Genomic DNA, 27,933 nt, shown 5'->3' on the forward strand with positions numbered 1-27,933 from the left:
CGTAGAAACGCGGCGGTGGCAACGCGTCCAGAGGCGTTGCCACCGCCTGCTGCCCGTGTACCGCCGACAGCCAAGGCGGTAGAAACGCTAGTATAGACATAATATTTGCTTTCCATTCACTTAGTATTGAATAATTTAAGAGGCGGTAACTGGGCAGTAGAAACGCGGCGTTTTCACCGCTAGTATAGAATGGGCCTTAGGACGGAAAGATTGTTTCGAAGGTTAGGAACTGGGCATACCCTTCAACGGAAACACACTCTCTAAGAGACGCTTCGACGAAGAGGGAAGAGCTTCACTGAGAATATGGCCGAAAGCCTCGTCCGGCCAGGCGCCAGGCGGGAAGTGTTGCCAACTCGCACATACTTTTGCTACATGATCTTGTATGATCTAAAATATACTGTAACATTCTAGACTGTACTGTTCTGGATGTATATAGGAGAAGAGGGCGAGAGGAGTCCGAGTCCCAGTCATAGTAAGCTAGTGGTAATTGTGAAGAGTCAAAGTGAAGTGTACTACTAAGGAAGAATATTAAACTACAGAAGCTGTGCGAAGTGTTTACATATCTCCCTCCCACGGAGTCTCCTGACGGCGACACGGAACCCAAGTAACACGTCCGGCATAACAGTATTGTGCGCGAGGCTGCAACAGCTTTACGAGGAAGAAGAGGACGACACCATTGGAAATTTTTTATTTGAAAATGAACACACCGAACAAACGAAAACAACAGTACACAAGTTTTGGACAATAAGAGAAAAAAGAATGAAAAAAAAGGAAAACAATAGACCCAGACAGCAGACACATCAGGGAGTGCCGTTACAAAGGCAAAACTCCCGACCGTCTACTACTACTACTATCTTGAATCCGGCATCCTCATCATTGCAGGTATTTTACGCTATATCCGAGTATTGCTACAGTGCTCCAGCCTTCAGCAGCTGCGTACGAGACTTCACAGACAATGGCAGCCCTTAAGTAAGCCGCTAAAGGCGTTGAGGAGGGAAAAAGGTGTTTGTTTACCTCTCGGCCGCCGGGGCAGTGTGTCGCATGGCTGTGTGAGTGTTGGGGCAGGTGTTGGGGCAGGTGTTGGGGGCTGTGTGAGTGTTGGGGCAGGTGTTGGGGGCTGTGAGTGTTGGGGCAGGTGTTGGGGCTGTGTGTGTTTTGGGGCTGGTGTTGGGTGGTGTGTTTTGGGGCTGGTGTTGGGGGGTGTGTGTGTGTTGGGGCAGGTGTTGGGGGCTGTGTGAGTGTTGGGGCAGGTGTTGGGGGCTGTGTGAGTGTTGGGGCAGGTGTTGGGGGCTGTGTGAGTGTTGGGGCAGGTCTTGGGGCTGTGTGAGTGTTGGGGCAGGTGTTGGGGGCTGTGAGTGTTGGGGCAGGTGTTGGGGGGGGCTGTGCGTGTTGGGGCAGGTGTTGGGGGCTGTGTGAGTGTTGGGGCAGGTGTTGGGGGCTGTGTGAGTGTTGGGGTAGGTGTTGGGGGCTGTGTGAGTGTTGGGGCAGGTGTTGGGGGCTGTGAGAGTGTTGGGGCAGGTGTTGGGTGTACAGGTGTGTGGTGAGAGTCAAGGTGGGGCGTGTGTTCTACTAGGGAGTTGTTTCTTTAATGTTTTAGGTGGCTGGTTATATGAAGCCCGGCCAGCAATACAGGTTGTTTCGCAGGGTATGTGTTGTGTGTTTGGGGTAAATAATTTATAAGCTATACAATGCCAGTTCCATTTCAAGCATGCTTGGTGGCAAAACATGAGACACACATGTATGGGTTTCCCTCACACACCTGACAGAAAGTGGACACCTTTTATGCTATCTTTGAAGCCACCTTACTGCCTTCATTACTGATATCATTTCTGTCCTGGAGGTTGAATCAGATGAATCATCCAAACTTGCATCATCATCGGGGTCATTGTCATTCTCTGCAGATGATGCTGAGTGGCTGTAGAACATCCGTCTATCCATATTTTATACTCTGGAATATGTGAAGGGTGAAGGGTAGTCAGCCGCGCTGCACTAAACGTGTTAAACTAATCTAATTTAACAACCTACCTAATGCCCCCCCCTCCCCCCCCCCCTGTGTTTTCATGTTTTGCATTGTTATATCAAAATTTCTTCTAATAACTGAAAGTCATTCTTTACTGCATTGCATTCAGGGACAAAAAAAGCATCCATATAATGTATTTTAACACAGCAAGAGGTGGCTGACCCTTTTTCAACAACAGCCAATATTTCCTTTATTGCCGCTCCTTAGTGTTAGTGTAATTTTTCTGCTAATATGGCACTAAAGGCAGCCCTCTCGTATAATATGATGATGACCGTCGCTTCCTCTTCTGCCATGGTCAGCAATGGTGTATCACATATTTATTGTAAACAATTGAACTTAACAAATTTGATAAATCAGAATCTAATATAATCTAACCTGACCCTCCACTGCCAAAATACGATGAGCTAGGCTGCGGTCATTAACTTTATACATCATTATTTTGGTATTCAATTTTCCAAAAGTCATTAGTTAATAGTTACTGCACTGCATTGAGAGTAATGATACAACACATAATGTCAGAGTTAACCTCATGTGGGATGGAGGCTGATATGGAAATAAGGGCAGCCATCTCGCATGAGGCTAATTCTTACATTATATTATGTGTTGTACGGTATTATATTACTCTAGTGCAGTGCAGTAATTAATCCTTTCACGCACCGTGATGTCATTCCCGTCAAAATGGAATCGTCTGCATCTGAGCTTTTGACTTGAAACGCGTCAAAATTTTTTTTTTAAAATTCGCCAAAAATAAAGTATCGTTCAAAATTGCATCAAAATTTTTTGAAACAAAGATTCAAGCTAGACCTATAAAATAAACTAATGGTCAACTCTCTCGTGCCTTTGGATTTGATGTGATAATTGCCCGTGGCTGAGCTGCCTCTCAGCAGGCAGCCTGTGAGCGCGGACTGTTGCCCCTTTAAATTGTCTCTGGAGCCTGGTAAGGCTGGATTACAGTTTGGTGAAATTTATTCTTACTTCCGATGTAAAGTGATCGTGCCGTGATACGATATTTTGTTTTATTTTCGTAGGGACAAGTAACTGTTATATTAGAAAATCTGGCTAAGAAACTATCAAGTAAAGAGAATTTGAGACACATTTGTACAGAGCATGATGATGATTATGATGGTGATGGTGGAAACAGTAAAAACAAACTCCAGCAGAGAATGTCGGGGAGAGACTTAGTGTTATTTATTATGATTATTATTGCGTCTGGCGAAGTTGTTCCAGACAGCAAATACTAAGTGCGGTGCGCTAATAGTTATGTTTGTTATTATTATCAAAACTCTATTCCAGACAAAATTGACTTCTGTTTTGACCGCCTTGACCTGCCCGTTGTGTTGTGTTTGCTGCCCTTGGCTGTTTCTTCTACTGGAGAGAACAGAAGAGATAGAAAAATAAAGTTTTCCTCCATTTTCTCAAGAATTACTGGTCGTATGAAAATTCCAATAATAGCGTTGGAATCCTCATAAAAATAATTCTCTTTTATTGGCATATAAATCATAAAAAGTTGTCTCAGGAAGTTTTGAGCTACGAGGTGATGAACGTAAGCATTTATTATTTTTCTTTAATCAATTTTTTTTGTTTCGAAGTTGGTGAACTTTGCTATTTATTTGCATTTCTTGATATTTTTTCCTTCATAAGGCAGAATAATCTCTTCCAAAATGAACGATGTATAATAATGCCAGGAAAAAAGAATACCCGTGGCTGAAATTGATGACATGAATTTTTTTCGCCAGACAGTCAGGCCATTCAAGAAAGCCCCTGGGGAGCACCAGACGGATGTCGAGTGGAAAGAGAAACTTATTAAACTTTTGGTGCGTGAAAGGGTTAATACCCTACAGAAAACTAAGAAACTGCAAAATATTGATTGATAACGTTATAAAGTATATGAGTGCGGCCTAGCACATGGCAGCTTGGGGGGCTATGTTAATTAGGTCAGAGTGATGTTATATATGCTTTACTTAGGTTTGGTCATGTTAGGTTGTATTAGGTAGGAGTTTGTTTTGATTAGGTTAGGTAATCGGAGCCCTTTCATGAATCTCGGTAATAATGATGATAATAATAATAATAATAATAATAATAATCTAATTAGACCTAACGCCACATAACAGGAGCATTCCTCCACTTGACTCCCGTTCAGCCATTTCCATGGACAATAGTAGGAAAAGAAGCTGAAGAGTACGTTTTGTCCGAGCAAAAAGTGTCAAGCTCTGATGTGTTGTTGAAATAAGAGAAGCCAAGTATGTAAATCTAGTAAGGTATCACGGTGGGGCCAAGGAGAGAGGGATGGGGTATTACTCTGGGTGTGTCATTCAGTGCAATGCTTGTCCCCAGGTGTGCAGTGTAGGGGAGCGTGAGCACCTGCCAGGCCGCTCACAGTGATAGAGCCCTCAAGAAGACTAAGAAGCTGTGTTGCCGAGGACCAGATCCAGCAGCTCAGATGAGGAGGCGTCACGGTTCAGGGAGGCGTGTGACCCCACCCTGTGGAGGACGGCCGCGCAGGGAGCCGCCAAGAATGAAATCTGCAGAGCGGAGGCATCTGATGAGAAGCCCCAGCCAAGGCGACCAGAGGCAGGCCTTCATGCTGCTGGAGAAGATGCGCACAACCCTTGCCGAGGCGCAGGGCAAGGCAGGTAAGCAAGCCAGTATTCTTAAGCACTCTGACCTCTCCTCTGGACACTTTTTACTAGGGATGTGCCGATGTATTGGTATCGGTGGTATTGGCACATTTTATGAGTATCGGTATCGGCACATTATATGAGTATTGGTATCGGCTGATTTTCTGCTGATACCGATACCTGAAGTAGTTTTGTACGTCGCATGTCACTCGTTGCAAATATAATTTTGTTCAATTGAAATCGGATTTTCTAAATTACTGAAAAAATATTAGAAAAGTGTAATTATCTAGGATCATGATACTACATAGTTTGGAATTTCCCGCGATTTAATTTTCATCACTAAACGATATGATTCATATTACTTTGAATACAGGTATAGTACCCTCTCGAGTTTCGCGCTATCCGAGTTTCGCGATCCTCTAGTTTAGCGCTTAGTCCTAAATTCTTACCATCACGTGTTTCGCGCATTACCGCCACGAGTTTCACGTTGCTCTGAAATGTACGGGTCACGTCTGCCTACCGTCGGCGTCATGCGTGCTGTCTTAAAAGGCGGTGTCCAACCATTGGGGCTATGGGCAACCACGGTTGCCTGTATGCCCAACCGGGAGCGAGTTGTTGGTTGTCCTTATGAATGGAAAACGGTTGTGAGTACGGCGTGGTAATGCGTGGTACCTCACGGCTGCATGTAAACAAACAGACGACGGCAGTGGCTGAGGAGCAGTGGAAGATGGCCCACCAAGAGACTCGTAAATTGGACTGGCAGAGCTGCTTTGCTTACTACTTGACTAACAAGATAAGAGAACACCCCGTGCTGGGGAACCACAGTCCAGAAAACTTTTTCTCCAGTCAATGAAAATTGTAGATCTCCCGGTGTTGTTTCCTCTTCTTCTTCTTCTTTTGACCTGTAATGCATGGCAGCGACGGTGAAAAGTAATAGTGAAAAGTAGCATAAGAGCATAGAACAGCAAAATCAGCAAGAGAAAAGGACAGAAAAACACCTAAGCTCAGGGTGAAGTGTATAAGTGCGCACTGTTAGGTAACTTAGGGCTGCTTTCACAGTCACTGTTTGTTTTGATCGTTACCAATGGCGCCGATCGCCGCTCACTGTTGCCAGATTGTTGTACTCAAGCATAGTATTTATCGGTTTCTGACGCCTAAATATTGCCAGGAAACATCTAACTCTTTTAACGATAACTATAAATGAGTTTCGTTATTGGAGCCCAGAAGACAGTTTAGGGGTAAGATGTCGGGAAATATAATCGGCGGAGTACGACAATCTGGTAATGTTGTGGCGTTGCTTAGTATTTCACGTCAAACTGGCCGATGGGGTAGTGGTGGCTGCACACGAGGCGAGAGATGCTGAAAGTGTTTGGTTAGTGCGGTGCTGGGCTAACCCCGCAGCCACCACTACCCATCGACCAGTTTCACGCAGAAATACTATAGCGGCGATCGCCGCCATGGTTAATGACCAAAGCAAACAAAATGACTGTGAAAGCGGCCCTAAGTGCATGTTGTGAAGTATAAAAGTGTGGAGAATGAGGACCTACTATGCGTTTCAGGCGCCATGAAACACAGTTTTTCGAATATAACATTTTAACAAAGGGTCGGACAAGGATGGTATTTTGGAAGACGGTGATTGAGACCCCGACCTAATTGGCAAAAATAGGCGCCAAATGTGGATAATTACGACACTTGTACGAATAACTTTAAGGTAAACTTCACTAAAATGTACAGGCACGGGTAGCGAGGCTACGTGCCTTCAGCATGTCTCGTTCAAGTCGTGACGTCAATGTGACGTTTCACTATGAAGTAGTAGTAAGCACTGACTCAACCGGTAGTTCTCTCTCTCTCTCTCTCACACACACACACACACACACACACACACACACACAGTAGTCCAGCCTGATACATAGGGATGATGCTTATTTGAAATTATTATATATTTATAGAAAGTTTTACTCGCAGGAAATTACTTATCCTTTGCATGGAAAATACGGTCTTTGGAACAACATGCTGTAAGTATATAACATAGTGCAGTGGCTGAACTATTGTTGCTGTGTGTGTGTGTGTGTGTGTGTGTGTGTGTGTGTGTGTGTGTGTGTGAGAGAGAGAACTACCAGTTGAGTCAGTGATTACTACAACTACATAGTAAAACGTCACATTGACGTCACGAAGGAGAGGCGTGATGACGGCACGTAGCCTCGCTACCCGTGCCTGTATATTTTAGTGAAGTTTACCTTAAAGTTACTCCTACAAGTGTCGTAATCATCCACATTTGGCACCCAAGCCTATTTTTGCCAATTAGGTCGGGGTCTCAATCATCGTCTTCCAAAATACCCTCCTTGTCTGACGCTTTGTTAAAATGTCATATTCGAAAAACTGTGTTTCATGTCGCCTGAAACGCATAGCAGGAAGCGATACAAAGCATTACAGGTCAAAAGAAGAAGAAGAACGACCACTACACGGGCCGGTGTTGCGAAAAATATCTCCCCGATGAAATTAGTCATTCTGCTGTCCACCACACATGTGGGAATACACAGCATTAAAAGTATTAATTTGCCTGGTTTTGTTGTAGTCTGTCTGCTTGTGATCTTTGTGAGCGGTGAGGGAAATATGGAAACAGTAAGCAAGTTGAGCCTCTCTGGGAGCTATTTTGCGGCGGCGGCAGCGGTTTACATTCAATAGGCATTGAAAAGTCAGTCATGATATGAGTGATTTAGTGATTTTTAACATAAAGAGTTTGCAGATTATTTCATAACACAGAAAACTACCAGAAAAATGTAGGTTTGTCCAACTGTCCCACGGGTGACCGCGAGCGATCACCCTTACTTTAGCAGACGACACCACGTGGATCACAAGCGTGTATTCAGATTTAGAACTGCCAGCCAATTGTGAGACAGCCGCCTTCAACTGCGGCTTAAAACAACCTGTTCTCACTTCCAATTTTCTGCCTATTACCAAGGTACGTATTTTGAGATAACAAGGGAGTAAAGTAAAAACAAAAAACAAAAGTCATTAGTTTCCACAGGTCGGAACCAGTGAGCGCTCTTACATGGATTTCAATACCTCGAGTTTCGCGATCCTCGAGTTTAGCGCCATACCTTTGGAATGAAGCAAGCGCGAACCTCAAGAGGGTACTGTGTATAATACTTTGTATACAGTGTAGCCTTTGGCACCGCGGACGCGTACAATACAGGTTTAGTAGCTTCGGCGCGGGATTGGCGGAGCCCCTCCACTCGCTTCATTTGCCTCAATTGGCTGCCTCAGTCTGTCAGACGGTCGCTCCGCAGCGGAGCACGCTGCCAGGGTCTGGGGATCTCTTCACAGTCTTCTGCCTAAATGTGTGGCAATTAATAAAGCTAACCTAGTTGAGTCAAGTAGACCTCATGAGGCGCCTGCTCTCTCGCCCCTTGTTGAAACTCATGGGGGTGTGTGTTAACACTTCCCTTCTATGGTGGAGCAACGAGTAGTGGGTCTTTTTTCCTTAACATTTGATATTGCCCTTTAGCGGCTGGAATTGTTGTATAAAAATTTAATCAGTGCACAGGTATCAGTATCGGTCAAAATTTTGGTATTGGTACATCCCTATAGTCCAACCAAATTGTTGGGTCTGTTTGGGCAGAGGCTCCCGCGGGTCCATTTCTCCCCTCCGCTCTGCCACACAGTCCCAACACCTATTTTTTCCTCTCCTATGTTACCTTTACCTTACATGTGAGAGCAAGGGACAGGTGTTGGGACTGTGTGGCAGAGCAGAGGGAGGAAAGGACCCAAGGAGACATGCCCTGCCTCAAATGGACTCCACAATTTGGTTGGACTATAGTCTGTACTTCTCTCCTTTATAGGAACAGCGATTAGTGGGCCTTTTTATACACTTTCTTTTTGTTGCCCTTGATTTCCTTCCTTTATTGTAAAAACAAACAAAAAAATTACATTGTCAACTCTCTCTCTCTCTCTCTCTCTCTCTCTCTCTCTCTCTCTCTCTCTCTCTCTCTCTCTCTCTCTCTCTCTCTCTCTCTCTCTCTCTCTCTCTCTCTCTCTCTCTTTTCTTTCCTTCTATTTTTTCTCCTCCTCTCTACCTCTTCCTTCTCTCCCCTCCTCTCCTCCTCCCTCTCTCTCCCTCCCTCTCTCTCTCTCCTCTCTCCCCTCTCTCCTCTCTCCCCTCCCTCTCCTCCTGCCTGTACCCTTCACACAGCCAACAGTCAGGCCCGGTCCACTCCCCCAGCAGTCTCGTAGTGAGCAACTCCCCCTCACACACTGCCCTTCTCTCCTCAGGGTGTATGGGGCTGAGGCACAAGGATGGCCATGGCCCCGGCACACAGGGCAGGCCATCGTCAGGCAGGGCAGAGGCCAGCACAGCGAGGGTGGCCATGGCTGCCCCATCCACACTCACCCTACCCGGCCAAGCAGCTCACTTCAAGACTGGACGGGTGAGTGCTGTGTAGTGGAAGTAGTAGTAGTAGTAGTAGTAGTAGTAGTAGTAGTAGAAGGAGTAGTAGTAATAGTAAATTAATTTCTTTTGGCCACTCCTGAACTTTTTTATAGGAGCAGTGATTGGTAGTTTTTTTTTCATTATTGTTTTCTTTCTTTTGCCCCTGAGCTGTTTCCTTTATTGTAAAAAAAAAAGTAGTAGTAGTAGATGGGATGGCTGAGAGAGGGAGAGGAAGGGAAGTAGATTTGGACAAGCTATGGGATGGAAGTGATAACATTGCTGGAGTGATGTCGCTCTACAATAAGATTTAGAATATGTCATGATGCCTTACCTTCAATACAACCCTCTGTACTTCACCACTAGAGTTCAGTCCAGCACAAGCCGCCCCTGTTCCATTACTAAGGCTGTGTGTGTGTGTGTGTGTGTGTGTGTGTGTGTAGTAGAGGCATGCTAACTTCTGAGGACTTCCTGGACCACAACGAAATCATAACTTTAGTGGTGAGGTGCACAGAGTTTTGGTGGCTTGGCTTGTTGTTCTGGAGGCAGTGGATTGTGACATGCTGTAGAGTTGTTATTTAAAACCCAACCCCTTCCTCTGTCATCCCCTTTCCTGCTCCTGCTGCCCCCCACACTCCCTACACAACCTCCACTCTTCGATACTACTTTCTACTACTATAGTCAATCCAGGAGGAACTGGCGGATTGGGGGTGAGAGGTGCAGGTCAGCCCCGCCCCACACCTTGCCACACACTCTCAACACTTCTCGCTTCCTCTCATATGTCAGCTATTTACTACCTTTAAATGAATTTAAGTAATTGGATAATCCAATAAGGTCATATAGCGTCAAGATTGTTTCATTTTTAAGATAATAACAAATATTTTGTATAAATACCACGACACTTGACAGCGTTGTATTCCAACGTTGTCATTCTACACATCCAGAGCCCAGGTCACTTCTCTCAAGGTCATGGAAGGGTCAGCAGGTGGGCCCATGGGTGGCCCGCTCCCGCCTCTGCCTCTCCCCTCCCTCCCTCTCCCTGCCTCTCCACGTCGTTGGCTGCACAGCCGCGAGAAAGAACTCATTTACAATGTAAACAAGTACTTTTTAGACGAAAAAAACAACAGAGGATTTATCATACCACTCACAAGAGTAACTGCAAGAACAGCAAGAGCCACTAATGTTAGTGAAAGAACTGTTGAAAGAGTCTGCGCCAAACTGGAGAAGAGAAGAGGAGAGGAGAGGAGAGGAGAGGAGAGGAGAGAGAGAGAGAGAGAGAGAGAGAGAGAGAGAGAGAGAGAGAGAGAGAGAGAGAGAAGAGAAGAGAAGAGGAGAGAAGAGGAGAGAGAGAGAGAGAGAGAGAGAGAGAGAGAGAGAGAGAGAGAGAGAGAGAGAGAGAGAGAGAGAGAGAGAGAGAGGAGGAGGAAATGAAGGGAGGGTAATGGTGGTCCACTTAACACCTTGACTCTAATCCCACAATTGGAGACAAGAGATGTGGCAGCGTGGAGGAGAGATCCCCGCAGAAACACCCCAATCCGCCAGTTCCTTGTGGATTCACTATACTACTACTACTACTACTACTACTACTACTACTACTACTACTACTGCCCAAGCTCTCTCTCTCACACTCCCTGCCCAGTTCCCTCGAATACGAAATGCGCGGCGTTAAACTCAAAAGCGTTCAATGCGTCAAAGACTTGGGGGTCAAAATCGCGTCAAACCTCAAATTCTCACAGCAATGCATCGATGCAGCAAATAAAGCGAACATAATGTTGGGCTTCATTAAAAGAAACTTTGTATTCAAGAATAAAGATGTAATACTCCCGCTCTACAACAGTTTAGTCAGACCCCACTTGGAATATGCGGTACAATTTTGGTCCCCCCACCATGCAAAGGATATTGCTAAATTAGAAGGTGTTCAGCGTGAAAATGATCCCTTCCTTGCGCAACAAATCCTACGAAGAAAGGCTTTCTACCCTTAACATGTTCTCTCTTGAGAAACGTCGCCTCCGAGGAAAACTGATCGAATGTTTTAAAATACTTAATGGTTTCACGAATGTTGACAGATCAACATTGTTTATGATCGATGACACTTTGCGCACGAGGAACAATGGCGTAAAACTCAGATGTAGACAAGTAAATTCAGACTGCACCAAATTCTTCTTCACCAACGTTGTAGTGCGAGAATGGAATAAGCTCCCACCATCAGTGGTCCAGTGTAACACGATTGACTCCTTCAAAAACAAGCTCGACCGTCACTTCCTTCAACTTAATATCAACTAGAGTAGAAATGCAACGTTTTGGAGTCTTCTGATTAATGTAAAATCAATTAGGTTTAAGGACAGACCACCAAGTCTGGACCATGGGGTCTGTGTGGTCTGATTTTCTATGTAAATCTATGTAAATCTCCCTCCCCTCTTCCCTCTCTCCCTGCCCAGTTCCCTCTCTCTCCCTCCCCTCTTCCCTCTCTCCCTGCCCAGTTCCCTCTCTCTCCCTCCCCTCTTCCCTCTCTCCCTGCCCAGTTCCCTCTCTCTCCCTCCCCTCTTCCCTCTCTCCCTGCCCAGTTCCCTCTCTCCCTCCCCCCTTCCCTCTCTCCCTGCCCAGTTCCCTCTCTCTCCCCACTCTCTCTCTCTCTCCTCCTCCCCACTTCACTCCTCCCTCCCTACTTTCCATTTTATCTCCCCACTTCTTTCTTTCCTTCCCCACTTCCCTCTCTCCCTCCCCTCTTCCCTCTCTCTCCCTCCCTTCCTCTCTCCCTCCCCATTTTCTTCTCTTTCCCTCCCCACTTCCCTCTCTCTCCCTCCCTTCCTCCCCACTTCACTCCCTCCCTACTTTCCATTTTATCTCCCCACTTCTTTCTTTCCTTCCCCATTTCCCTCTCTCCCTCTCCACTTCCCTCTCTCCTCCCTTCCTCTCCCTCCCCACTTTCTTCTCTCTCCTCCCCACTTCCTCCCTTCCTCCCACTTCACTCCCTCCTCCCTACTTTCCATTTTATCTCCCCACTTCTTTCTTTCCTTCCCCATTTCCCTCTCTCCCTCCCCACTTCCCTCTCTCTCCCTCCCTTCCTCTCTCCCTCCCCACTTTCGTCTCTCTCCCTCCCCACTTCCCTCCCTTCCTCCCCACTTCACTCCCTCCCTCCCTACTTTCCATTTTATCTCCCCAGTTCTTTCTTTCCTTCCCCATCTCCCTCTCTCCCTCCCCACTTTCTTCTCTCTTCCTCCCCACTTCCCTCTCTCTCCCCACTTTCTTTTATCTCCCTCACCACTCTCCCTCTCCACTTCCCTCTCTCCCTCTCCGCTGGCTTATGTTTATCCATTAACTTTTTCCTCAATACTGACTCATCAATGAATACCATAAAGTTAAAGGTGTAAATGCTCACCTATTCTGCGGCGAGAAGCTCTCACAAAAGAAAAGAATGATGTCGCCGGGCTCAGGTGGACTCTGCTCTGTGGTTTTAAATGGTGTACATACCTAGTTGTATTTACTTAGTTGTGATATACATGATACACATGGGGTCCTGCCTCCAAATCTCAGTTTATCAAGTTTAGCTTAACCCGTCCGCTGTGATGGTCACGGATTTGGCCTTCACTGTTAGCCTGGTAACATATAGTCCCACGTCTTTCTCTGCCTCTGTGGTGGATAGTGGAGTGTTTCCCATGTGGTATTGGTGTGCTGGATATCCCTTCACTGGTAGCCTGGTAACATATAGTCTCAGGTCTTTCTCTGCCTCTGTGGTGGATAGTGGAGTGTTTTTCATGTGGTATTGGTGTGCTGGATATCCCTTCACTGGTAGCCTGGTAACATATAGTCCCAGGTCTTTCTATGCCTCTGTGGTGGATAGTGGAGTGTTACTCATGTGGTATTGGTGTGCTGGATATCCCTTCACTGGTAGCCTGGTAACATATAGTCCCAGGTCTTTCTATGCCTCTGTGGTGGATAGTGGAGTGTTTTTCATGTGGTATTGGTGTGCTGGATATCCCTTCACTGGTAGCCTGGTAACATATAGTCTCAGGTCTTTCTCTGCCTCTGTGGTGGATAGTGGAGTGTTTTTCATGTGGTATTGGTGTGCTGGATATCCCTTCACTGGTAGCCTGGTAACATATAGTCCCAGGTCTTTCTCTGCCTCTGTGGTGGATAGTGGAGTGTTTCTCATGTGGTATTGGTGTGCTGGATATCCCCTCCCAAGGTGCAGGACTTTACATTTTCTTCATATTGAATTGTAGCAGCCACTTTTTGTCCCATTCCTGTAGCTTGGTGATGTCTTCTGGTAGGAAATCTGCAGTCAAGGGGTTAAGGTGTTTTATATTACTCATGACAAATCAGTCAGAAGTCTTTTATTTCAGCAAGACAAATCTGGTGCTAGGAAAGTTGTAAATGGGAAAACTGGGTGAAGTTTCTGGGATGGAGGCAGCAATCAGCCCCTTATATGGGTATGTATTTCAAGATCACTTAAATAATGCCATTTTTCAGACACCAGTTAAATGCTATTGGTGAGACACACTACTTTTTTTCAGTTACATTTGCTCTCATGAGTGGTCAAACCTACAAACAGTGATGTGTTCTGTTGAAGGATTACAGATTTTTTTTATGACTTAAGTGGCAGTGGTGCGTGCAGAAACACAAGACTTAACAAACACCCACAAATGTAACCCATCCACTGAGATTGGCACGGATTTTGCCTTAACAAACACCCACAAATGTAACCTATCCACTGAGATTGGCATGGATTTTGCCTCAACAAACACCCACAAATGTAGCCCATCCACTGAGATTGGCACGGATTTTGCCTTAACAAACACCCACAAATGTAGCCCATCCGCTGAGATTGGCACGGATTTTGCCTTAACAAACACCCACAAATGTAACCCATCCACTGAGATTGGCACAGATGTCGCCTTCACTGGTAGCCTGGTAACATATACTCCCAAGACTTTCTTTGCCTCTGTGGTGGATAGTGGAGTGTCTCCCATGTGGTATATTGGTGTGCTGGATATCCCCTCCTAAGGTGCAGGACTTTACATTTTTCTTCATTGGATTGTAGCAGCCACATTTTGCTCCACTCCTGTAGCTTGGTGATGTCTTCTTGTAGGAATTCGCAGTCAAGGAGTTAAGGATAAATTGGAGCAGAGGAGACATGTAGACAGGACAGTATGAGCACCACTATTCCTGCACAGTGTAGCTTGATCAGCAGAACAAGACCAGTCAGTACAGTGTTGATTTCAGTCCACCTTTTCAACAGGAGTGTGGAGTACCAGGTTGACCAGGAGCACAGACTGACCAAGGATGGCAGTGGTGTGGGTGATGGTGGTGGTGGTGGCCAGCCCCTCCATCATCCCCTCCGCCTCCTGACTAACCTGCCGCTCGCCCCTCAAGGCATCACTGACCCCACACACGCAGCAGCCAGAAGGAGCAGGCCGGACAGAATTCCCAAGACTCTCCTACTTTGACGGCTGTGATGCGGTGAGTCCTGGGTTGTGTCTGTGGGTGTTTCCATGGGTAGTGTTATGAGCCCAGTAATAGCTTTGGCTTTGGTAGAGGTTGTTGTGTTTGTACTTCCATGGGTAGTGTTATGAACCTTGTGATAGACTGACAAGACTATCATAGAGGTGGTTGTGGGCACTTTCATGGGTAGTGTTATGAGCCTAGTGATAGTTTGACAAGGCTTCTTCTGTACCATGAACATGAAAAACACCCACAAGAGTCAGGTACAGGAGGCCGTGCCCCTAACACATGATGCCTCCCAAAGGAACTGGCGGTGGCTGAGTGCTTAGCGTGGACGATGCGGGTTCGAATCCGCTTCTACCACCTGGGATTTTCCAGTCACCGCCGAGTGGCCTACGACTACCCACATGTTGTCCTGAAGACCACCCATCAACCCGGACTCTAGAGGAACTGTCCAAGTGAGTCAAGTATGAGCTCCGTGGGGCAGCATGAGCCAAGAGAAGATGGCGCCACTATAAACACTTGCCTGCACCACGCCCCCTAAAGAAAGCCCACTGGTGCTATAGGTCAGGACGTAAAAAAAGGGAAAAATGGGTTGTGTGCTAAATCAAAATGAACAACTGTCAAGGTAGAAGAGATGAGGAGCAGAAAACCCACTCCTAAGAATTAAATTGTGGTGTGAAAATGAACGGCTGTCGAGAAGGAGAGAACAGAAAAGCCTCCTTGTTGGTTAGTCAGTCAGTGGCTGGAGCACGCCAGCACCAAAGCCGCAGAATAGGAGAGTGTGACCACCCTCATCACAGGCTGTTACCTAAAGACCAACGCAAGATTTAAGTTCAACATTATAAGGAGGTTTTTAAAATGAAATGCACAAAATGGAGGCTACAGTACAGGGGAGAGAGTGAGGGTCAGGGACGAAGGGACAGAGGGAGGGAGGATGGGAAGAATTTATGTGGGGGGGAGGGAGAGTGAAGCCCAGTCTCAAGACCATCTAATTGTACAGCTGTTGGGGAATCGCTGTGTTCCAATCTGGCAGACCAGTTTTAACCCCTTGACTATGAACTTCCTACCAGAAGACATCACCAAGCTACAGGAATGGAACAAAAAGTGGCTGCTACAATTCAGTGAAGAAAAATGTAAAGTCCTGCACCTTGGGAGGGGATATCCAGCACACCAATACCACATGGGAAACACCCCACTATCCACCACAGAGCCAGAGAAAGACCTGGGACTATATGTTACCAGGCTACCAGGGAAGGGATATCCAGCACACCAATACCACATGGGAAACACCTCACTATCCACCACAGAGCCAGAGAAAAACCTGGGACTATATGTTACCAGGCTACCAGGGAAGGCCAAATCCGTGTCAATCGCAGCGGACGGGTCAAGGACAGCATCTTGCACCCAGAGCCACAGAATAAGAGAGTACATACCAAAGGAATTGATGCTAAATGGATATCATGGTAAATCAAGGTTATTTTAATGTTATTTCAATGGTATTTACTGGGTGTGAACTGTTGGGAGGGAAGAGAAGGACTGATTACTAGATATACATTTACTGACATGCAGAAACAAGGAAAATTGAGCATATGGTGCTATAGACAAAGAAATGTGGGAATGTTGAAGCAAGGGAGTGATGAGGACAAGAACCTGATCCTTTGTGCATGCTGCTCACCCCACCCTGGCCCTATCCCACCCTGGCCCTGCCCCAGCCCTGCCCTGGCCCCTCCCCACACTGGCCCTGCCCCAAACTGGCCTCGCCCCATGTTGGCCCTTCCCCACCCTGGCCCCGCCCCACACTTTTACTCACCCACACTTCTGCTCCTAACTGTTTCCATGTTCTCCAGTGACCAAGTGGTGTGTTGGTGCCTACCTCTGGCTGGCCGGCTGTTGTGATAGAATTATGAAGAGCAAGCAGACAGCGCTGAAAGAACGGGGACTTCTTCTTCTTCCACAAACATCTGCCGATGAGAGAGTGAAGCGATGAATAACAGGGCACTGAATAACAGGTAGCCACGCCCTGTAGATTTTGTGTGACATTTATAAGAAGAACATAAAAGCATAAGAACATAGGGAGACTGCAAGAGGCTGAATGGCCTACACAGGGCAGCACCAGATTCCCCCCACCGCCACCTGTCATCCTCGTCCATGTAGCTATCAAGTCTACTCATAAAATAAGCTGTCATCCCTGCACTCACTAGTATGTGATTGCTGAGTCTATTCCATTCCCCCATCACCCTATTACTCATAGCTGGGCGTTATCGCGATAAGTTATCGCAATACTTTATCGCTGATAACAAAATCGGGTTATCGGCCATCCGCTACTTATTTAAATATATATCGGTATCTTCGTTAGTTTTGTAACCAAACTGGCGATAATCGCTACTTTTTTCCGACTCAGAAAAAAAACGTTGTCTCCTCCCTACACGTGGCCCGGGCGCCCGGTGTTGTATGAAAAAACTTCGGGGTATGAAATATCTTCGGTGAAGATATTTCATACTTTGATCATCACCATTAAAACACTATAGGTTATTTTTTTTTTTATGTAAGACTCAAAAATCAATATATCAAAAAGAAAAATCATTTAACTTTGCCCCCCAAAATTATTATTCAGTGCCTCAAATTTGATATTCCATATTCGTTTGTGAGCATGCCATGGTATTGAAGGCACCCGGTGTTGTGTTATTTGGTGTCCCATCGTCAAATGTTGGCGCTTTTGTTTACAAATACTGGTCTCTCGTGAACTACGCATGTTCACACCAGTAAGTGTAGCCCTATAGAGTCTCACAAAGCTTTTTAACACATTAAGACATACAGTACCACCATCCTCGCTGTTTCTAAAACGGCACTCTGTACATATAAATACAACTCGCACAGAGTGTCGTTCTAGAAACAGCGGGGATGGTGGAAGTGGTACTGTATGTCTGATTCAGCCTTCCAGCAACTCTTAATTACGGTTAAAAAGCTATGTGAGATTGTACAGGTCTACGCTTGCTGGTCTGAGCATGCACAGTTCATGAGAGACCAGTGTTTGTAAACAAAAGTGCCAACATTTGACGGTGGGGGCGCCAAATAACACAACACGGTTCAGACGTTTCTAGTATTACCGTCCATAGGTACGTGTCAACTTGTGGTTTTCAGGTTTTGTAAGTTTTCTAAAATACAAGTAATGAAAATTTGAATTCATCTTATGTTTTTTTATTGGAAATAATATAGTATCATTTTCGCCTATCGGACTTATCGCTATCGGAATTGTGGATTAATATCGGGTATCGGTTATCGATTATCGCCTATATTTGTGTTTCCAGTTAACGAATATCGGTTATCGCCGATAAGGTTTTCCATTATCAGTTATCGGTTATCGGGAATAAGGTTTTCTGTTATCGTGCCCAGCTATGCTATTACTAAACCAAGGCCTGCCTATTTCCCTCCTAATTCTATACTTTTCTAATTTAAATCCATTACTGTGTGTTCTATGCCTGTTGCCAGCACGTCATCTGGGAGACACACTCGGGCGACAGTGTAAGCAGCAAGCCTTCCATTTAGTGAGCCTGTGTTACGAAATCAGCTTAACCTTTAGACGGCTACAGGAACAAAGAAGATGCCATAAAAATTGCACTGGTGTGAAGATCAAACCCCAGGATCACATCAGACTTTCTGTTCAGTATTCAGCCAGTCAGTTTTGTGAGGCAGAAATAAAACAACACTTCAAGATTGTGATTGAATCTATATATAAACAATAGTTAAAACATCTCTTATGTGGTGTAACTATTTATGCTGCGGTCCTAAGGTCGGCAGTGACTATATACAGACCATTCATTTTGGGGAGCTTTTCTTCTAATACTGCCGCCATCTGAGTTAATCTGCATGATAAACCCACGGATCATTTTTTATATAGTACAAACATTCCTATCATTTCTAAAAACAACTTCCAGTGCAGTAAACAACACCTTTTGCATCTACAGTCATGCCTTGGTTTATGAGTCCAATTCGTTCTGGAATTTTGCTCGCAAATCAAAACACTTGTAAGACAAAACAAATTTCCATTGAAACTAATGTGAATCCCATTAATGTGTCCCATATCCAAAAAAATATTAACATAAAAATCATTTTACATGTTATTTTACACAGAATGAAGATAATTTTACAAACAACTAGCAATGATAATCAATATTTTTTTTATAATATAGTATAATAATATAGCATAATATCTAAAGAATATAGTGCTGAAAACACAAAGATCGCACACTAGAGCACAAACGTACGCGGACAGGAGCGCGCGGTGCTACCCTTTAGAGTGTGCAAAGTGGACTAAGGCGGTGTCACACTGGGCGTTTTCCTCCAGCCCTTGGAGCAAGAAGCAACCGTGGTTGCCTGTACGGTCAACCGGGAGCGAGTTGTTGGTTTGGGTAAATACTCCTGTCCTCCCGTCTCTGAAGCCATGATCGTACCCACAACGGCTTCTTCCTTCCAATAAACTATAGCGACAAGCTTAAAGTTTGAGTGACAGCAGCACAAGCCATAACAGCTCTTACTTTTGCATACGGTGCCGTGAAGAGTGGACCGAGAGGAGGAGGACCTAAGAAGCGATACAAAGTGTTACAGGTCCAAAGAAGAAGATGTGAATACAGGTTGACTGGTTTGTTTACGTTGTGGATATGGGCAGCCGATCTTGGTCGTGTGTGACGCACGTCACCTGGTAATCAAGAATTACCCCCCTTTCTTGAGACTGTTTTCCATCTCCCCTGTGATCCACCAGAGTGCTCTTTCTTGTCCATATAACTAGATGAACCAACACAGTTTCTCATTTTGTCACTCGTCAAGGACAATACGCATTGGTTTAGTCACAATTATGAGATCTCCAGTTCATTAGGAACCTTTCTCTTGCTACTTTGCGTCACTGCATGCGAAGGAATTTTTCAAAACGTCCTTTTCTCAACAAAATACCGACCGATGGCATCGCTTCACTTTCTTGTTTCTAATGATGACGATGATGTTTTCATAGCGGAAAGTTCTTACTTATCCTTCAGTGATGCTTTCAAATGGTCTGTGGCGCAGCAGTAACACAACAGTAACATCGTGAACTCTGTATGCACTCCCACCTGGCAGGGTTACTCGTAAGAATCTCAGGAAATGGTCATCGCCTTTGGCCTAAGGAGGTGCGGTGCGGTGTGTTTACCTGTGTCGCCAGCCCCGCAGCGGCTTGTGCCACACCCCCGATTCTTGCCAAGAATTGGAGGGACTTCTTGAAAATCTGACACACGAGAACAAGAAACGCAAGGATTTCTCAGGATCTGGGTAAGTCTTGATCGCCAGATAACGGCTTAAAGTTGTAGTTGCCTGTTGCGCTTGCCACCAACACGGCTGGAGGAAAAAGGCCATGTGTGATACCAGCTTGAGACCCTATTCCCATTGTTTTCCGCTCTGAGCGCTCTTGTCTTGCTGCGAACAACGGGAGCCCACGCTCACGTCTCGACTTGTACGAACAGGATGCTCGTACGCCAAGTCACCGCTCGTAAACCAAGACATTTTTGTGATTTTCTTTTGCTCATAAATCAAAACGCTCATAAAGTAAGGCACTCGTAAACCAAGGTGTGACTGTATTTGGTAGTTCCTCGCTCCTCTTGTCATTATTATCTTAGAGATGAATCATATTTGCCGGCACTGAAGATGTCCTTTCTTTCTTAAAATAAGACTTGAAAAATTAGCATGCTGTGCACCATTACAAGCTTGTCATGCTGGTGGTGAGGCTGACCCTGATTGTGCACCCCACAGGAGAGGCTGAAGGCACAGTGCAGGGCTGTGGCGGTGCCCTCAGAGTGGATTCTGTCTGGGCAGGCGGTGCACCCCAGGCCACACCCCAAGAACGTCAGGTGAGTAGCAAGGACACACACACACACACACACACACACACACACACACACACACACACACACACACACATTGTTAAGTGGGAGTGACAATCTAACCATGATGGGGTTTTCAGATGCAAAGAGGCATGTTGGGAGGAGTGGACATCAGAGGAAGGTGAAACTATGAAACTCTTTATTATACCTGCATGGGGAAATAGCTGCTGAGGATAGGCAATGGACAACACTCTTATGCAATGGATCAAGGAAAACACACACACACACACACACACACACACACAGACACAGACACACACAGACACACACACACACACACACACACACACACACACACACACACACACACACACACACACACACACACACACACACACACACACACACACACACACACACACACACACACACACACACACACACTCCTCCTCCTCCTCCTCCTCCTCCTAAGACAAACAAGCAAAAATCTTCAGTTTCCTCCCAAGTGGATGTACCGTCAGGTGTGATCCAACAGGACGAATTGGGTGTGGCAATGAAGAAAATACTATACGTTATTGAGCATCAAGATGTTGGATTTCTCAAATTTGACATCTCTAGGAAGGTGACTATATCAGATGCATTGCAGACAGAAATTTTAATGAGAGGCTCAAGTGTTTTCCAGTATATGTCCGGGGCGTTTGCAGTTAAAACAAGCTGTCAATGACAACAGCATGGTTCAAAAAACGCCTTGGCAAAGGAAAAGGAGAAGTGCTTTGGTCTTGGTTAGTCTATTCAGCTGTCAAAAGTGCAGTGTTTTGCTTCTCGTGCCTACTGTTTCCCTCGACAGAGACTGCCAGCCATTGTTCTTCCCTAGAGCTAGAGGGAGGTTTTAGCAGCTGGAAAAAGCCAGAAAAAATCATTGCACATGAAAATAATCAGAGACATCGTGATTCTTTCACCTGATGGAAGGAAATGGAAAGGCGCCTTGTTGAAAAGGAAGGACTAATTGACAAACAGCTTCAAGGGCAGATTGCCACAGAGAAGGAATAGTGGCGACAAACCCTCAAGAGAATTCTGCACTGTATTAGATATCTGTCCAAACAAAATTTAGCACTGAGAGGTAACAGAGAGAATATAACCTGCACTGAAACAGATGAAAATAGTATTGGAAATTTCAGAGGCCTTTTAAAACTAGTTGCAGAGTTTGATCCTATCATGAAAAATCATCTGGACTATGTCTGTCAAAATCCAAGGTCCCCTTCATATTTGTCTGCTGAAGTCCACAATGAATTCATCCAGATTATTGCATCTACTGCTGGAAGCACTTTACTGAGTGACATCCGAAGAGCTGAGTATTACGGTATAATGCTTGATTCAACTCCAGATGCTGCACACAGGGAACAAATGTCAGAGATCAAAATATATGTAGAGATAAACTATGAAGAAAAAACAGTTTGTGTGAAAGAAAGTTTCCTTGGACTTATTCAAGTACACCAAAAGGATGCAGCAAGTACTGTAAATGTAACAATGCAGCAGCTGGAGAAAGATCACTTGCCTTTTGAAGACTCTCGTTCTCAGTGTCATGACAATGCTGCTGTCATGTCTGGACACAAATAAGGAGTACAACAAAGACTTATTACAGTGAACCCTAAAGCAATATATGTGAACTGTGACAACCACTCATTAAATTTGGCTGGGGTTCATTCCGCTAGTCATGAGGTGGTGATGGTCACATTTTCTGGAACTGTGCAGGCAGTGTATGTTTTCTTTTCAAGGTCGACCTATCGATGGGAGACACTGAAGAAGAATTTGCCTATATCTGTGAAAGCTGAATCTGAAACACGCTGATGTAGTTCGACCCATACATGAAAATGCGAGGGATTCGGTCCAACTTTTAGAGACCATGGGAAGTGATTTGAATGAGACAACAGATACCAGAAGTGAAGCAACACAGCTGTTGAGCAGAATTTTGGCATTTGATTTCTTTGCTGCACTAAGTTTCTGGAACATTTTACTTACCAAGATTGACAAAGTCCAGAAGCGACTGCAGGATCCAAAAATGAATTTCCATGAGGCAGCACAAGATATCCAGGCGTTGCAAGTTTATTTCCTTGCTAATCGGGGGGAAATCTGCCGGACATCTATCAAAAAAGCAAAGGAGCTCTGTCATGCTTGGTATGTAAGAACTGACAGACGACGTAGAGTGAAGAAAAAATTGCCTGGTGAAACTGGTGGTGATGTAGGTCTTTCAGCAGAAAATGAGATGCAACGTCTGCTACAAGGTACTATTGACAGAATGCATAATGAAATGGGCAAACGGTTCATCAGATTGCTTAGCTTGGATTCAAAGTTTGGCTTTCTTTTGGATATTAAGGAGTTGCTATCTACAACCAATGAAGCATACATCACAGAAAGGTGCATTGATGTGGCAAGTTTCTATGACACTGACTTAGATGGCTTGGAACTGTTCAGTGAAGTTGTAGATTGCAGAATGCTGCTTAAGACACAAGATGATGTTCTGATCACTAACACACAGGAATTACTTTGTGTCATTGTACAATATGGGGATGAAAGTGTTCTCCCAAACCTTCGGGTTGGCCTTAGATACTGCTGACCATTGCAGTATTAATTGCTAGTTGTGAGCGATCATTTAGCAAATTGAAACTTATCTTGTCACACCTTGGAACGTCTATGGGGCAAGATAGGTTGTCGGCCTTAACTCTACTAAGTGTAGAGCAAGAGATCGCAAACAAATAAACTTTGATGACGTGATAGATAAATTTTCAGCTGTAAAAGCTAGAAAGATAAATACATTGTCGTGCATCAGTACTTGATATCCTTCAATTCATTGTCGACCCTTTTCTTTGGTTTGGTTTTCTGTTATCAATATCTGTCTAATTACCTTTACCCTTTAAAGCTTTATACCATTTTATTTCCTTGCATATGGTTGATCCTAAGCATCCAGCACTTTAATTTTTTTGTGTTCATTAATTTGCCACATGCTAAAACATTCTCTAAAGAAAAGTAAGGTTTATAATTAGTTAACTAATTCATCTTTGTTCTTATCAGATTTCTTTCCAGGCATTATAACTATTCAGTCTTTACCACAAAATACATTTTTTTCTAATATTAACTTCTATACTGGCAACAATTTGTACATTTTCATGATTTTCTTAGCCCCTGTTTTTCCTAATGTTTATCTCCTATTTTAGTCATATCTTTAATTTGCCATTTGTCTTTGGTTATTAAGAGTTAGTGGCTGCTGTGATGCCTTACTATAGTCTACATTTTATTTATCTTATCAACATTTTGGAATTTATTTATGAGGGCTAATAATTAATTAATTATATCTATTATTTGTAAAATAAACTATTCTAGTTTGCGAATTCAGTTTGTGTTCTATCATTCCAGAATATTATTATGCAAATTATAATGCTTTGTTTTCAACACAGTATATCTGAAATAATAAAGGCAATCATTTCCTGCCAAGATTAGTACACTCAAATGAAAGGAGCCCTCCCCCCCTTTGGGGGCGCCATAATAGACTTTGCCCCCGGGCACCAACAACCCCACGATGCCACTGACAGAGCCACAGGGATAGGAGACTTTGGCCGCCTCAATTCCCCCCATTCCTTCCCTCCCTTCCAAGAGAATATAAAGGAAAGGGAGTAAGGGGAAAGTAAGGAAGAAAGGGAAGGGAGGAAAGGGACGAGAGAGAGAGAGAGAAGGTGATTGAAAGAGAAGGGAAGGAAAGGAAGGAAGAGGAAGGGGAAGAGAGAGAAAGGAAGTGAAGGGAAGGAAGGAAAAGGAGAGAGAGAGAGAGAGAGAGAGAGAGAGAGAGAGAGAGAGAGAGAGAGAGAGAGAGAGAGAGAGAGAGATACATCCTTTCCCTCACCAAACCACATTCTCACACCTCGGCACTTTCCAGGTATTTGGAGGAGTCCAAGGTGAAGGAACGGTGCGCCGACGGAACCATTGTAGCCGTGCCGTGCTCCCTGCCAGACAACATCAACACCAACACCACTGCAGGGAAAAAGAAGAAAAAGAAATGTGTGGTGTGTGTGTCTCAGGCTGGGAAGGAAGACGCCACATTATCACACCAGGAGGAATCACTCAATAGCCTTCAGAACGATGGTGTCAGTGAGGGTTCAAGGACAAAGAGGCGAGGTGTGGTTTGTGTGTTTCAGGCTGGGAAGGTAGACAGTGTATTATCACACCAGGAGGAATCACCCAATGGCCTTCAGAACGGTGGTGTCAGTAAGGGTTCAAGGACAAAGAGAAGGAGAGGTGAGGTGTGTGTGTCTCAGGCTGGGGAGGAAGAGGAAGGAACTGTACAGGAGAAGCAGGAGGAAGCACTTAATGGCCTCACGAATGGTGGTTCTGGCTCAAGTACCGACGTGAGGAAGCAGAGGAAGCAAACTCGAAGGAGAGGGAAGAAGAAGAAGTTGAAGGGAGGCGATGAAGCGGCTGTACCTAAGAGGAAGAACAGGGATGAATAGCACATGAAAAAACACTAGTTACCCCTCACAATGGCAGCAGTGGCTCAAGTACTGACGTGAGGAAACAGGAAGCAAACCCAAAGGAGAGGGAAGAAGTTGAAGGGAGGTGATGAAGTGGCCGTACCTTAGAGGAAGAACAGGGACAGATAGAACATGAAAAAGCACTAGTTACCCCTCACAGTGGCAGTGTTGGCTCAAGTATTGACATGAGGAAACAAACCCGAAGGAGAGGGAAAAAGAAGAAGCTGAAGGGAGGCGATGAAGTGGCCGTACCTTAGAGGAAGAACAGGGACAGATAGAACATGAAGGAAGAAGAAAACACTAGTTACCCCTCACAGTGACAGCACTAGTGAAAGGAAGAGCAAGAAGGTGGAACAGGGAGTTATGTGGCTTGTGTGTGTTAAACTTATGGAGGCACACACTACAGGGTTTGAACAGGAAGAAATGCTTACCTCACAATGACAGCACTAGTGAAAGGAAGAGAAAGAAGACAAAACAGAGGGAGTGTAGTGTGGCTTGTGTGTGTTGAACTTAGAAGGAACACACTGCAGGTTTGAACAAAGAAAAACACTTACTGACGATGGCTGAGTGGTCGGTGCCTGGATGCCATGACCCCAAGGACCCAGGCTCAAGTCCCTCCGCAAGACACTGACAATTCTTAAACATCGGCGAGTGGTGGAATATTACCCACATGCTGCCCAGGTCTTCAATCAACCCTGACTTCAGCGACTTCGGTCAAGAGGTCAAGAGGTGGGCAGCATGGTCCAAGCAGAGTCATACATCACAGCAGCCACTATAAATTAAATTCGCCTGTGCCACGAACGGACTGGGGTCTTCCAAGTGGTCCCTCGAGAGAGCCTACTGGTGCTATAGGCAGAGGAGAAGGAAGAGGAAAAATGAAAAGAGGAAGAATTCTGTGGCACTGGTGAAGGAGCAGGAGGAGGAAGAGGATAAAAATGGTGAAGGAGCAGGAGGAGGAAGAGGATAAAAATGGTGAAGGAGCAGAAGGAGGAAGAGGATAAAAATGGTGAAGGAGCAGAAGGAGGAAGAGGATGAAAATGAAAGATAAAGAAATCTGCAGCTACAATGGAAGAGAGAAAACACAGAAAAAGAGACACATGAAGAGACTGAAGGAAAGGGAATGGACAGTTACGACAAGAAGAAGCACTTAATAGTCCTTATAATGGTGGCACTGCTGAAGAATAAGAAGGAAGAGGAAGAAAGGAAAGAGAAGGAAATATGTACCTTGTGATTTTGGGCTGTGAAGAAGCTGAAGGAAGGCAAAGTAATGGCAGGACCTTGAGGGAAGAGAACAGACAGTCAATTACAACAAGAAGAAGCACTTACTAATCTACAGAATGGTGGCACTGCTGAAGGAGAAGAAGGAAGAGGAAAAATAAAAGAGAAAGAAATCTGTGCCTTGTGATTTTGGGCCGTGAAGAAGCTGAAGGAAGGGAAAGTAATGGCAGGACCTTGAGGGAAGAGAACAAACAGTCAATTACAACAAGAAGCACTTACTAATCTACAGAATGGTGGCACTGCTGAAGGAGAACACAATGGAACACAAAGGAAGAACAAACAACAGCAGACCTGCTGGTCCTTACAAGGCTGTTTGTGACAAGCTACACTAACCATCTAATCAAAGGTGGAAGATGAAGGACAGCAAAGGCGAAGGCTCCTCCCCACCCCCCCATCCCTCCAGCCAAAGCTGGCAGGAAAGGAAAAAGAACCATGCAGCATGGAAACACTGCATGGAAATTATGTAGGAAAGAGGAAAGAACTACCATTACTGCTACCACTAACCGGGCGATAAAAGCGGACAAGGACAAGAGGAAAGAAGGAAGAAGAGGAAAAAGGAAAGAGAAAGAAATCTGTGCCTTGTGAATTTTATTTTATTTTATTATTTTTATTTTTTATTTATTTATTATTTTTTTTTTACAGCAAAGGAGACAGTTCAAGGGCACACAAAAAACAAACATTAATAAAAAAAAAGCCCGCTGCTGTGACAGTTACAATAGGAATTACACTTACTCTCCTTCACAGTGCTGGCATGTGCTCAAATTATGACACACAAAGGAAACAGTCGCCTTACAAACACTTCTCCCTCCCTCTCAGCCAAACACTGTCATGGAGCCATCTGGTCCCATAAAGCACTAGTATTTTTAGAATGGCAAAAACATGTATAATGAGCTCACAGCGAAACAGTGTGCGTGACCTTTTGTATACTCGGACTTTTGTCGCGGCAGAAAACAAACATGATATACAGACAAACAGACAACATGAAAGGAAGGCGATGAAAGGCGGTCCCTTCAACTTGACAGGGGTGGAAGGAAGTGTGAGAGGTGAAGAAGGAAGGAGAAAGAGAACATCCCATCACACTGCCCTTCACAACACTGGTGCTAAGAAAAGACAAAGAAGAAAAGTAAAATAAGAAAGAAAGGTGTAGCTTGTGGCTCTCAGGAATGTTAGTTAGGCTGTGACACTTGCAATAGAGAAAACACTTTAGTGGTGGCGTGGACTCAAGTTCTGACTCGCACGAAGAACAGCTGAAACAAATGTGAAATAAAGTATGTGTGTGTGTGTGTGTGTGTGTGTGTGTGTGTACCTATTTCCAGTATACAGGGCCTCAGCTCAAGCATGGTCAGTCCTGTCTCCCAATCTATATTTGTCTAGCTTTTTCTTCATTTTCTGGTCACTGCCCGCTTCAACAAGGTCTTTGCTTAGTCCATTCCATGTATCCACACTCCTGTATGTAAAACTGCATGTCTTTCAAACAAGTCCCCTTTCTCAATTTCTTACTGTGTCCTCTTAGTTGCCTCCTCCCTTCCATCGCAATTAAATCATTTCTATCCAACACTTCCATGCCACTCGTATTCTCTCATAAAAATTACATCTCATCCCTTCTCCATTTTCATACAAGACTAACCATCATATTTTTTTAACATTTCGGCGCCCAAGCACACAGATTCAACAAGGCTTTCGTATGAGTTGTAGGAGGCATTTCCAGGGATAGTTTCATGGCCCTGGTGGTAGTTTGACCCTTCTTCTGTAACAGGAACTTGAAATACCACCCTTTAGA

General features: G+C 44.9%; 1 long non-coding RNA gene across 6 annotated transcripts; it reads left to right on the top strand.

Moving 5' to 3' along the window:
* The first annotated feature begins 828 nt into the window (after window positions 1–828).
* On the top strand, window positions 829–27,933 carry LOC126980770 (uncharacterized). 6 transcript variants are annotated; one of them, XR_007733593.1, is made up of 6 exons: window positions 829–882; window positions 4,355–4,653; window positions 8,911–9,065; window positions 14,304–14,524; window positions 16,357–20,382; window positions 24,284–27,933. It is a non-coding gene; the product is annotated as an uncharacterized LOC126980770 (long non-coding RNA). The 6 variants fall into 6 exon arrangements; XR_007733594.1 differs by lacking the exon at window positions 829–882 and adding an exon at window positions 1,554–1,645; XR_007733596.1 differs by lacking the exon at window positions 829–882 and adding an exon at window positions 14,811–14,964 and having other exon boundaries at window positions 4,104–4,653.

Source organism: Eriocheir sinensis, chromosome 45, assembly GCF_024679095.1.
Source record: "Eriocheir sinensis breed Jianghai 21 chromosome 45, ASM2467909v1, whole genome shotgun sequence".
NCBI lineage: Eukaryota > Metazoa > Arthropoda > Malacostraca > Decapoda > Varunidae > Eriocheir > Eriocheir sinensis.